The sequence below is a fragment of the Columba livia genome, chromosome 2, assembly GCF_036013475.1.
Source record: "Columba livia isolate bColLiv1 breed racing homer chromosome 2, bColLiv1.pat.W.v2, whole genome shotgun sequence".
Lineage (NCBI taxonomy): Eukaryota > Metazoa > Chordata > Aves > Columbiformes > Columbidae > Columba > Columba livia.
In genome coordinates, this window is record NC_088603.1 from 5584710 (window position 1) to 5597474 (window position 12765).

Here is a 12765-nt window from a genome sequence, read left to right on the forward strand (position 1 = left end):
CTCTGAGCAACCTGAGCTGGTGAAGATGTCCCTGCTCATGGCAGGGGTGGCACTGGATGAGCTTTGAAGGTCCCTTCCAATCTAAACTATTCTATGATTCTGTGCTTCTTAATGATAAGCTATGATATTTCAATAATTATCCACAGACACAGCTTTGTGATGCAGAAGGTGGCTACAGCAAACACCGCCAGCTTCATTGGGGTTTTCTGGTTTATCATTACTTCTCTCCTGGGAGGGCAGCCCAGTTGCACGCTCCAATGCTCTGTTTCGTCCTCATTTCAGGCAGTAATCTTGATGACAATCCTCACCCTTGCTCCCCATCACCCCGGGCTGCAATACATGTAAAGTTCCAGCTTGTACAGGGAGACCCAGCTCGGGCTCGCAGGGAGCAGGGGAGCAGGTTGTCTGCCCCAAGCACCTCTCCCCTCCGAACAACCGTGCCAAAATTCGGGACAGAAGCAGGGGCTGGAGCTGGGTCTCTTGGGCCCAAGCATTAACGTGGCAATGAGCAGCGCAGCACCTTGCTTTGCGAAAAAAAAAAGACAGAGAAAAGAGGGAATAAATCCCTCCTCGGCCCTTTTAAATCTGGACAAAACAGGTCTCTAATTAAATCATTATTGCTCTTTGAATGCAGAGCTGGTGGATATTTGATGCAAGCAGAGAGTTGGTTGAAACTCTCTCATGCTGGCTCCCTCTTTGTCCCCCGTGAGCCTGGGAATGGGTGTGATCTCCGAGTAGGAGTGTCTCCGCGGATAAGTAGAGGATTGAATTACGGAACGCTGCTGTTCCCGAGCCGACAAGGTAGCAGAACAGCAAACAAAAGTGCCTTGAAACTAGCTCACCAAAGGGGAGAGAACGCGCTGGGTTTGGCGGAGAAAGGAGACCTGCAAGGACACCGCGCGCTTTCCAGCAAGGTAAGAAACTTCCCTGCACCGCTTTTAGTTTTATTTCTAAAGGCCAGAACTGTTTATTGACTTTTGTTCTGTGGGACAGTAAGAAACAACAACAAAAAAATTAATAGATTTCATATTTTTTTTAATAAATCGCTCACCTGGTGTAAGCCAGGGTGTCCTATCTGAAAGCAATGAGCTCATCCTGATTTGCACCATTTGGGCTTGGAACAATCATCTGTCTGAGCTCCCCATGAACCCAGGACACATGCTTTTCATTTAGATCTCTGCACAGACCGGCTTTGATTTCACGCAACAAGCAATTAACAGCGTTTTGTTTTGGCCTGATTTGTTTTATGCTTCGCTGCCATGGGGATTTGCTTAAAGCTCGCCTGGCTTTGCAACGCAGTTACGGGTCCGGGCAGTGACAAGAAGTCGTTGGAAGTTCTCATCCATAGGGCTTGTTGTCGTTTAATCAATAGATCTGCTAATGGCTGAACTGCTGGGCTGTTTTGCTCCGTAAGTACAGTGTGTTTTCTCATCCTGTTCGGTCGAGATGCAAATTGCACTGAGATAAAATTGAGTTGTAATGGAGTTGAGCCGCAGGCTTGCTTGCCAATATTTTTCTTAGGCGTGCCTGTTAAGAACATAAATATTTAACACAAAGGAGAATCGATATGAATTAGTGTCTGTGGGAGGTTTGCACTTATTCAAGGCTACCCCAGCACAGAGGTAAACAAATGTTACAACAGCTGAAGCAAACTGGCCCCACCAGAGCAGCACTTAGATGGTGAATCATCCAGGTGCTCTTTACACACCGCTAAATGGGCAGATTAGAGCCTGCAAAATAGAGATTAGACAATCTGAGAGTGTCAGCCTGCCTTTTTGGAGGGGTTTTACCTTTCCTGCTGCACAGCCGGAGATGATGGGTGGAAGGCAAGGCAAGGACGGGCTCCAGCCAGCGTAGTGCAGATCAGTAAAGCCCAGACCGTCTTCCCTCTCCTTCCTCCTGGCAGAGCCAGGTGAGCCTCCCCTCCTCCTCCTCCCGGCACCAACAGGCTGCCCTTTTCCTCCTCCAGCTCCCTGGACACGTAGGTCTCGTGACATTCTTTCCCAGGCAGGACTTTGTGGCAGCAGTTGCCAAGGTCTCCCAGCTGAGAGCAAAGGTTTCATGCCATGGCCACAAATGGTGTCACCCTGTTCTCCCACCTTCCCCTATATCTTGGGGTTTCTGGTTAGGTTGGGACAATAAATCCCTGCTCGTGCATGGCCAGGGATGCTGAAGATGCTCACAATGTCTCCTGATCTTTTCCATGGAGCTGTGCGGGTTCTTCTGGACTTTCAGCATGGAGTTCGTTATCTTTACTGCTCTGGACCCCCGAGGGGGTTGTGGGACATGTGACATGGAACAGAAGCATCATGGTCTCTGTGACTTCAGGCTGGATCTGTCCCACAACCTGGTCCTCCAGGACCACCCATGGTGCAGTCGTTCATCCCCAGCAAAGGATGAGACCGGCTCAGTCACCTGCCCCATGCTTGGAAGATGCTGGGGCTCTGTTCTGTGCTGAGCACGTCCTGCTGGACCAAAAACCTTCGCTCAGTTTTAATAGAGCTAAATTAATAGTAGCCCACTTGGAACTGAGCCCTGCAATGCCTTGTGCAGTGAGGGGGAGCCTGGGGCACAGTGAAAGCCTTTGTGCTACCTTAGTGCTACCCTGTCTCCCTGAAAATAAGATAGGGTCTTCTATTGATTTTTGCTCCAAAAGATGCCTTTTTTTTTGCACATATAGCTGCCTGGAATCTATTTAAATTGACTTTTTAAAATGAACTGTAACTAGGGCTTATTTTTGGAGTAGGGCTTATATTTTGAGCATCCAAAAACGTCCTGAAAAATCATGCTAGGGCTTATTTTTGGGGTAGGTCTTACTTTTGGGGAAACAGGGTACCTGGCCCAGCTGCATCTCAGCCCCCTGGGAGCACACGTGTCACCACCACCCTCCTCAAGGTCCCTCCTTTGTCACAGGGAATGGGCTCTTTGGCAGCCTCTGAAATTTGCTCTGGACTGAGACAAATCCATAGGTTGGGCTTTCTATGTATGAAACGTCCAACTACACAAGGAAGGACGCCAGTGTGGACACACCACACCCAAAATAGCTCTGCTCCAGCTCTTTGTTTATTCACATTTATTCTTCAGCTTTTGTTGGCCCCTTAGAGAAACAGATTGTATAGTCACAAGGGCATACACACTCCTACGACTCATTAAAGCCTCTCTTCTCATGCTCTGTCTTTCTACATAATACAACCCTGGAAATGGGCCTAATTAGGATTTATCCTGGATGATTATATATTTCCACCCATTCTGGGTGTAAAAGGAATGCAGAAAGGGGTGAATATTGTCACTAAGTCTTTGGCATCCTTCAGTCTGAAAAGTCCTCTGAGAAATAATGTTAATGTCCAGTATCAGATGATGTGCATTTGCTTCAGTTGCCTTGATTTCCAAGGACCTCCTCTTGAAAAAGAAATCCTACCATTTGTTTTCCATTATTATCTGAGCCTATTCATGCTTATCTGAGGCAGCTCTGGGTAGAATAACAGTGAAACTTGTTATTACCTTAAATCCACGTCAAAGACATGAGAATAGGGGATGCTAAATTGCATGGTTGAGCTCCATCCTGGGCAGTTCCTGTGGAATGTGCTATTCAGAGCGGCCGACCTCTCCTACCTAAAAATGGCCCGTTGCCATGCCCTGGGATGAAAGGATAGGTTTCTGTCTGGCCCTTTATTTAAAACTGGTCTTACAAAAACAGCTGAACAGGGTAAGAAACAGGCAATGCTAGAAATGATATTATTTTGGGGGTGATAGAGACTATCTAGACACCCACCTGCCCTTTGGGAGTGTGCTGGAGCCTGAATTACTGTCCTTTGTTGGTATCTATGAAATAGAACTCTGGGTCTGAGCAAATCTCACCCAACCCAATCCTTCAGATGCCTGATTTTCTTCCCTGTGCTCAAACAAAACTGGAGTTGGCAATTTTGGGTGCAAAAGGCCGTCCTGAATGAATGGCTCTTTCTAAAGCTGTTCACAGTATTTGCAGAGATGTTTTATTCATTTGGCTTTACACAGTTGATGGGCTTCTCTCTCAAAGCTGGCCTTCATTTCTGCCAAGACGGGACCGCACACTCCTCCCGTGCTCGTGTGCTGTGGTCCTGCGTGGGCTGGGGCTTCACTCTTTATGCCAAGCGGGTGCCAGACACACAGTGCTGTGGGCTGGGGCTTTGCTCCTTGCTGTGTCATGTTGATTGTGAGCTGTTCTCAGGCGGGCAGGAGCCCCAGAGCTGGGCAGCATGTTGTTTAACTCACAAAATCATGATGAACCACCTCCATCCATCACACAGCACGTGATACCACAGGGGCAAAGCGACAGCCCCTTGTTGCCCCATGTTCCTCCACTCCTCATTCCCAGTAATCCACCCCACCTCCGTTTGCCCCATTGTGCCCCCAAATAGCCACCAAAAGCCATCTTGGGGAGGATACACAACCACGTGGGTCTCTGGAGGGTGGGATGGTGGGGAGGTATCTTCTCAAGGAGGCGTCTTCTCTTAAAGCAGGGAGATGCAGGTGGAGACTGATTGGCATCCACAAAGTCACAGAAGGATCAAGAGTGGCCTTGCAGCCCACCCTGAGTTGCAAGGGCTGGATGAAACGGTAATAAATACGCCACATATGTGGCTCTGAACATCCCTCTGGTTTAATGCAAACCTAGACAATAATACTAGTGCGGGTCATGGTACCAAAAGGGCAGGTGTTGCTGGTGTTCCACTGAAAGAAGATCTCATGATGGTCTGGCTCTGTTTCAGACATAAAGTTCATATAAGGTAACTCACACCTTTGCTCAGCACTCCATCCTTCAGCATAGAAGCCTGGGTTGGGTTGGTTGGTATCTGCTTGTTTTGACACAAGTTAGGTGCCTTTCGGCAGAGGTGTGTCATCCAACAGACACAAAGGGTGAACTATCTCTTGCAGCTCGAGAAACAACCCTTTCCCTTGAATAAATCAGTTGCTACTCATCAGGGCAGTGGTGGAAATGCAGTCACTTACCAAGCACCATGCTTAAGTCCAGTTCATTTCATTTGCAATCTCAGATGTAAACCTGGAAGTCCTGGGTTTTTCTTCCTGAGTTGGATGTGACACTTGTAGGTCTGAACTGGAGCAAAACTGGAACAGTCCCTTCCTTTTGATAGTTAATATTAATCTTGATGTTTTTCCACTAGGAAGACAATGCTGTGGGAACCAGTTCTCCAGCTGGTCTGAGTGGAGCCAGACCAGCACCCCTGCTCCATGACCTTCAAACAAAGGTCTTGATAGCAATGGCTTATTCAATTGTGCTTTTTTTTGTTTTGTTTTTTATAACTTTTTTTACAATGAAGGTGGTAAAATACTGTCCCAGGTTTCCCAGAGAGGTGATAGATGAACCATCCCTGGAGACATCCCAGGCCAGGCTGGACGGGGCTCTGAGCAACCTGAGCTGGTGAAGGTGTCCCTGCTCATGGCAGGGGTGGCACTGGGTGAGCTTTGAAGGTCCATTCCAACCCAAACTATTCTATGACTCTGTGATTTACCTTGTACACATACTTGTATGCACATGTATGCATGCACATTCTTACAATAACTATAAAACTGTTATACACAGTATCAAAAATCGTAACTCTTAGGCTTCTTTTTTGAGAACAATGTGCCAGGTGGGCACTGGTGCTTGGGTTTAACTGTGGTTTTATATACAGTATTTGGCTCAGTTCCTGCTGACATACCTGGCAACCAGGCTCTTGGGACACAGTGGATGGGACTGAGCTCCTGTGTCCTGAGAGATGTGATGTGCAGTGTGGCAAGCTGGGCTCTCCACCCAGGGAGTTACCCCATAGACCACGGGGACAGTTAGTCCCTCCTGATCAAGAGTCACCTGATCTGCCCTAGACCCAATGTCAGGACCCAAGGAGAGTCCTCCTCAGATTTAAGCACCTAAAGCTAAGACATCCAAGTGAGGGTGGATGAATCCCAGCCTCTGACCCCCTCTCCTGGCCTTCTTCCAGACTCTTGTAACCCTGCATAGGAAATCATGGCCATTCCTCAGCTTCAGCTGGGAAAATACCTTCTTTTGGGGGTCCTTCCTCAACTTCCAGCTGTCACACCCTTCCTGTAACCTTTTGAAGCACGGGTGCACCCCAGGGTTCAGAAAGCTCCTGTACCCATGACCAAACATACATGCTCTCCTCCCTGGCGTCTCAGCTTTTGTTCTACTGACCTGAAGTCATCAGCTTCAATAACGCTCTGTTAAAATGCTGATGTGGGAGAGAATTGTAGCTTCTTTTCCTGGAGGTGGTGAGTAATTAGAAGTTAACTTCTGAGAACGTTTCTAATGTGAAGCACTTCTCTGGAAACCAGGAAGAGGAATTAAAATGGCTTCAGCTTTGTTTTCCTACTGTACGTGTCTCCTGCCCTTGCTGTGGCACAAAGCCCTGCCTACAGACACAGTGCTGGTCCTGAGCCAGTGATCTCTCCCTTTCACCAGGGCAGAAAGAGCTGAAAGAGAGATTTGTTCATAATGAACTGGCAAACTACACGCTCACCTTTCCCTTGGGATGACTCTGTACTGTTACTGACTCAATAACCTCACGATGAGGAGCCGGAGGTGGAATGGATACCTCTGTAGTAGTAGAATTCCAAGCTGCATTTTATTATTAGAAATAACGTACCTGGCATCATACCAAGGGCAACGCTGCTGCAAGGCGCCTGCATGCAGAAGGCTTTTAACAGCTTCTTGTGTCCCTGTTTTTTCTCACAGATCTTCAGAGAGGTGGGTTTCATAGAGTCATAGAATAGTTTGGGTTGAAGGGACCTCCAAAGCTCACCCAGTGCCACCCCTGCCATGAGCAGGGACATCTTCACCAGATCAGGTTGCTCAGAGCCCCGTCCAGCCTGGCCTGGGGTGTCTCCAGGGATGGTTCATCCACCGCCTCTCTGGCCAACCTGGGACAGGGTTTCACCACCCTCATAAAAAATTTCCTCCTCACATCTAGCCTGAATCCCCCCTCCTCCTATTTTAAAACCATCACCTCTTCTCCTGTCACAGCAGGCCCTGCTAAAAAGTCTGTTTTCATCTTCCTCATAGACCCCTTTTTAAGTACGGAAAGGCCACAATAAGGTCTCCCTGGAGCCTTCTCTTTTCCAGGCTGAACACCCATGGGTTTGCACCAAAAGAGTTCATTATCAGGCAGTGGGACTGATCTCAGAGGGAAGTTACTTCTGCTCAGATTCTGCTGCTGCTTCTGAAAGATTTGAGTCTATTAGGGCTGCCCTCACCCTGCAGAGATGCCACCTGCTGCTTTCAAAGACATCCAAGGGAAGAAGGACTTCCCGGGAAAACACTCAGTCAGGAGCTGTGTGTTTGCTCTGACCTTCTCCATAGGACACCAAGGCAGGGACTGCCAGCCTCCCTGTTCACCCAGTTTGCTCTGCCTTCTCCAGTGCCAGTCACTGGTGAGCACTGGGCTCTGCATCCAGCGTGATGAATGTGGAGACTCAGCCTGCACGACTTGGGAGCCGCAGCTGGTGTTATGGCTTTCTGATTGAATTGTCAGGACATTGTTCTTAACATTGTTGAGGAGTTTGCTGGGACAATACAGCTCTACTGTTCCCAGGAAAAATAGTCAGTCATTAAAATTTTTTGAGGGAGGATTCAGAAATAGCAGCAGTTTGGGGAAAAAAATCTGTTCCTACAAATCAGTTTCCCAAGACCATCTGCTTGAGGATCAGAGGGCTGGAAAGCTACCAGCAGTGAGATAAATAGAGAGGACAAAGGATGTTGTAAAGAGAGGTGTGGAGAGATGAGCAAGATTTTCTGCATGGAGCAAAGTGTTGAGCTGGAATTTATGGCAAGTGGAAATGAGCAGCTGCAGGGACAAGTCAAAGTCAGAGGAGATGAATGGTGAGTTGCCTGTCCTTCTAAATCAAATGTCCCCTGAGGAATGTGAAGAGACAGATGAGATGCAGACTGAGGTTTGGTGTAACTGGATGGGTGGTTATTTCCTAGTATTTCCTTGTTCTATTTTCTTTCATGTAAGGCGCAATGGTAGGTTTGGAGAACGAATGCAAAGCCCATCTGCATGTGGCTCACAAAGGGCTGAAAGGTGAAGGCTCACAGCATCAGGGGGTTTATGGAAAAGATTGGGATCGAGCTGCTAAGTAAGTCAGAGGTTTCAGAAATGGAGAGGAGGTGAAGGAACAGGTTATAGGAAAACACACTAAGCTGAAGCTCTGCTTCTTGATAATGCCTGGGGCAGTGGTTAGAGTTGGAGTAAATGCAGGGTTCAAGAGATACAGCAGTTGGGACCTGGGGAGACTGATCAGCTTCTGTCAGACAGGGCAAACTGGTTATTGCTCATGAGAACCTGAGAAATCACTTGTCTAGGTGGATCCAGGTTTGTCCATCCTTTGAATTACTGAACAGGGAATTCAAACTTCCCCTGGTGTACAGAGCACTTCCAGTTCGAGAGGCTGTCAAGAACCTAAAATGGTCCTAGTGGTTCTCCTCTTCATCCCAGGTCCTTAAGTCTTCACTCTCATTAACACTGAATGCATTTCAGCATCTCAGTCCTCAGCATCCCAGCCTTTGCCCCATGAACAAAGAACAGAAAAGAACAACTGCCTGCTTGGACAAGACATGATCTGATGATCCCTGGCAGCCTTTTCTGGAGAAAGGGAAAACCTGCCCTTCTGAACCCAGTGAAGTTCCTTCTGATATCCAGAGCCACTGACACTGAGAAGATGAGTGAGATACTTCTTCACAATCTTAGTTCATCCTTTTCTATGCCTCATCTCAAGTTTTGATCCATCTCTACTTAAACTAAAACTAAAAAAAAAACCTTCAACCCTTTCATGATCCACCCAGATGATTTGGTACACAGTCAGTCTTTTCTGCCCTGTGGAGGTGGCTGGGTGAAGCTCTGAAGCATTATGATCAATCCATGTTATTGTCTTAATACCAAACTGATGGGAAGGCACATCTTGCTGTAAGTGCAGCACCTGAACAGGGTTTTGTGGTCATAGACCCCAAGGAGCCAAGCCAGAGAGCACACCCCTGCCATTTAGCCATCTCATTTCAAACACATTAACTACAGGCGAGCCTGCCAGCTTCCCTAATAAGCTGTTCCAATATTTAATTACTCACCATGGTCAGAAATAGCATCTCATTTCAAGGCCTGTTTTACGTAATTTTAGCTGCCAGGGAACAGGTCTTTCCAAGAAGGCTGAAGTGCTCTCTGTGGTCAGCCGGACACTTCCCTCACCTTGGCACATTGGTCACACTGAGCTCCTGAACCTGGACCTCACTGGACCTGGGGGAGAAGGGTGAGCTAAGGTGGACTTTTCCCTCTTTTTCCACCCCCTGAAGCACATATCCCATTCACTGTCTCATTATCATGTCCCAGAACATCCAAGATGGCAATGTGATTCAGTTTCTCTGGTTGTAAACCTTCCTGGGATCGTGCAAGAGGATGGGAGCTGTCACCTACACACACATACACATATAGATACATATGTCGCAGGTGCTCTCACCTCTGCAAAATTCGCCTTCCTGCCAAAAAATTGGAGAAGGGTATTATGTGACTGTGTGACAATATGAGAAACCAAGCCCCATTGCTGGACCTTCTTACCTATCATTTCCATGCAAGATAAGAAACACTTTTTCTGGTCTTGCAACAGGAAAATAAAAGTCAGCTCACATTGTTGAGTGCTGTATTTCTGGACAGTCCCTTGCCAGGGACAGTCACCATTCATAAAAATCATAGAATAGTTTGGGTTGGAAGGGACCTCCAAAGCTCATCCAGTGCCACCCCTGCCATGAGCAGGGACATCTTCACCAGCTCAGGTTGCTCAGAGCCCCATCCAGCCTGGCTGGGATGTCTCCAGGGATGGTTCATCCACCACCTCTCTGGCCAACCTGGGACAGGCTCTCACCACCCCAACTGTAAAGAATTTCTTCCTGTTGTCTGGCCTGAATCTCCCCCGCTTTGTCCTGTCGCAACAAGCCCTGCTAAAAATTCTGTCCCCATCTTTCTTATAGACCCCTTTTAAAGCAACAATCGCAAGCAAGAGCTGGTGAGCCACCTAAGGTAACTGGACATAGAATTTCATTCCTCTGGACAAAACAAGACTTAACTGCTGTCCTTGCTGCAAACAAAATATGGCACCTACTTGGGCCCAGATGCCCAACTATAACGGAGACAATGAAAGCAATTCAGCAGCCCTGGTTTACCTCATCTAATGCCAGTCCAAGTATTCCCAATAATTAGGCCTTTCAGCCTGGAAAGGCTGGAGCCACAGCTGCTTCCTATTTTCCCAAAGCTGTACAGAGCATTAGTCATTTCACTGGGGTTTTTTATTACCGTGACTGCAGCCGAGTAAGTGTGCCGCCAAAACCCAGGCAGGCCAAATCAGGCTTAATTCAGAATGTACTTCAGGAGTTTGAAATTATCTTCTATCCCCCTTCTGAGTCCTCATTTTCCCTCCCAACACAAACAGACCAAGTCTGCCCAAAGAAATGTCCTACTAGATCTGCTTGTTCAACACGTACCAGGTTGACCAAAATTAAGTAGTGATTGCTGGCACTTCCACCCCAGCTGTTATTCATTAACCAATCTTGAGAGTGACCTTGACACTTAATTAGTCATCTAGTCCGTACTGAAGGCAAAACTTTTCCCCATATTGTGCTGGCTGGAGAGGGGGATCATATTTTGCAAGTGGGAGCATTGCTGTGATTTTGGCAGCACATGAAGAGAAGCGGGTGTAACAGAGACTCATCTGCCCTCACCCACCAGCTCCGTTACCTCGAGTGCACTAGGGAAGGCTTTTCTTTTAGCTCTGGAGGCTCCAGGTTGTACCCACTGTGACATCCAGCCAACCAACCCACCAACGTTTGGTTTCCAGCTCCTCTGCCCTCACCCAGCAGCAGCATTTTCTCTTTGCAGTTTAATTTATAGTATCTTAACCAAGTGTGGTGACCCAGCAGAGAACCTCCAAGCCAGAAGTTAACTTTGCTACGCCGTGGTCACCTCTAAACCCACATACATGGTGTGAACTTGTCTCCTCTTTCCATGGTTGCAAAAGTCCCTGGAAATGGTGGAAATAGAGTAGCTGGCCCTGGAGGTGGACATTTATTCATAACACTAACACAGAGGCAAAGAGGGGAGCTACAGCTGCTTTAGTGTCTCTCTTCCCCCTTCAGAGGTAAAGTTGTGTCTGTGTACAAGGAAACAAATGTCCATTCCCATAAACAGGTTTTTTTTTCTGGTGGATTCCTGCCCCAGAGGCAGTTGCCTCACACTTCTTGCCAATTTGTGTTTCCCCTAGTCCTGGACAAAAGTGGTTTGATTGAGACAGGAACTGACCCTGACATCTCTGTTCAAACCCCACAGTGAACCCAAGCCTCTTAACATCCCATTTTTTCCTTCTTAAATTAGAAAAGTTTCTGCCTTTCCTGATTTCAGCACAGATGGGAGGCTTTCACTCCATAAATATTGGATTTTGTGTCTGGGCAGGAGCTGAATTATGGGAACATCTGATTAAAAACGCACATTAAATCATTAATGAAATGAGCTGTCTGATTATATAAGTAATATTCCTATTATTTCTAACTTGGCCACCAGCTGAAAGGAGATGGAAAGTCCAAAGAAACAGCCAACCTTGTCTGTGCTTCATGCACCCCCTGCCCCACCCAAGCTTAATGACTAAGGAGGAAGGGAGGGGCAGAATATCCCAGAAAAGTTGTGACCAGCACTAATGGGCAGGTTTCAGATGGAGAAAAGAGCTCCAGGAGCGGAGGAGATCCAAGATCCCTGGTTTGAGACTGAGGTTTGGGTGGGAATCATCAGAGCATTGCTGTGTTTCAAAAGGTTTTGTCCAACGCGTCTGCCTGCGCTCAGAGGAATCTCAGCATCCTTTGGGTTAACTTTTTGGATGGGAGATGCTGGGATGCTGGGGAGCCAGCTGTGCCTCACATCTGTCCAGCTGCCGGCTTCCTACGCTGTTAGCAGGCAAGCAAGATGCCTGCTGCTTTCCACAGGGAGCAGTGTCAGATGTGCTAAAAAACTTCACCCCTCCTGAATTCTCCCTTGCATGTAAACACCTTTATTAGCTTTGTTTTCAGGTTGTTCCTGCTTTGATGCTGGAAGGAAAAATCCCTAAATAAATTAAAAAGATAAGTGAGAGAAGGAGGCTTCACTTGGGCTATTTTCTTTGATAGGGACCTTTTAAATGCCATATTAAAAGAAAGGCAAGGTCTTTGGTTAAAGACATGATCTGGGAGCTTGATTTAGGCTTCAGTCCCTGATAGGCCTGGTCTTCATGACAGGTGAGCCAGGACCTCATTCAGAGAAGTGTCTAGCTCCTCTGTAGACACTGAAGTATCTTCCTGGATCTGGCTTTTAATCTCTCTGTATCTCAATTACCTTTCTGGGAATTGAGATGAAAAATGTGGGTTTTTTTCCTCCTTGTCGTTTGTCCTCTTGCCTAGAAGCTGTCTGGAACACCTCAGGGGGAGATGAAAGTTGCTGGATGTGCTCCTGATGGGTACCTGAGGCCACACGGACTCATTTTTCCACAGTCCTTCAGATGTGTCTGTGCTCAGGAAGGAGTGAGCATGTCTGACTCCTGCTACTGGGCACTGACAGGCTGTGGGTGCCTGCTCAGTCAGCAAAGAGGTGTTGATGCTCTGCTCAAAACACTCTGGGAAGTACCTGCATGTTTCTACTGACTGTACAAGGAGCCGGGGTCTGGCAGCTCTGGGCTGTGGGAGAACTGGACGGACTGATGTTCCTGCCT

At 47.5% G+C, this 12765-nt stretch overlaps 1 protein-coding gene across 2 annotated transcripts in view; it reads left to right on the top strand.

The window, feature by feature from the left end:
- The first annotated feature begins 618 nt into the window (after positions 1 to 618).
- The window catches only part of VILL (villin like), a 38227-nt gene continuing 26080 nt past the window's right edge, over positions 619 to 12765 (top strand). The window contains exon 1 of one of the 2 annotated variants that reach the window (XM_065050342.1): positions 619 to 914. The gene's annotated coding sequence lies outside the window, so the exon portion shown is untranslated. The remainder of the gene's footprint in view (positions 915 to 12765) is intronic. The other variant, XR_010469915.1, reaches the window with a different exon arrangement.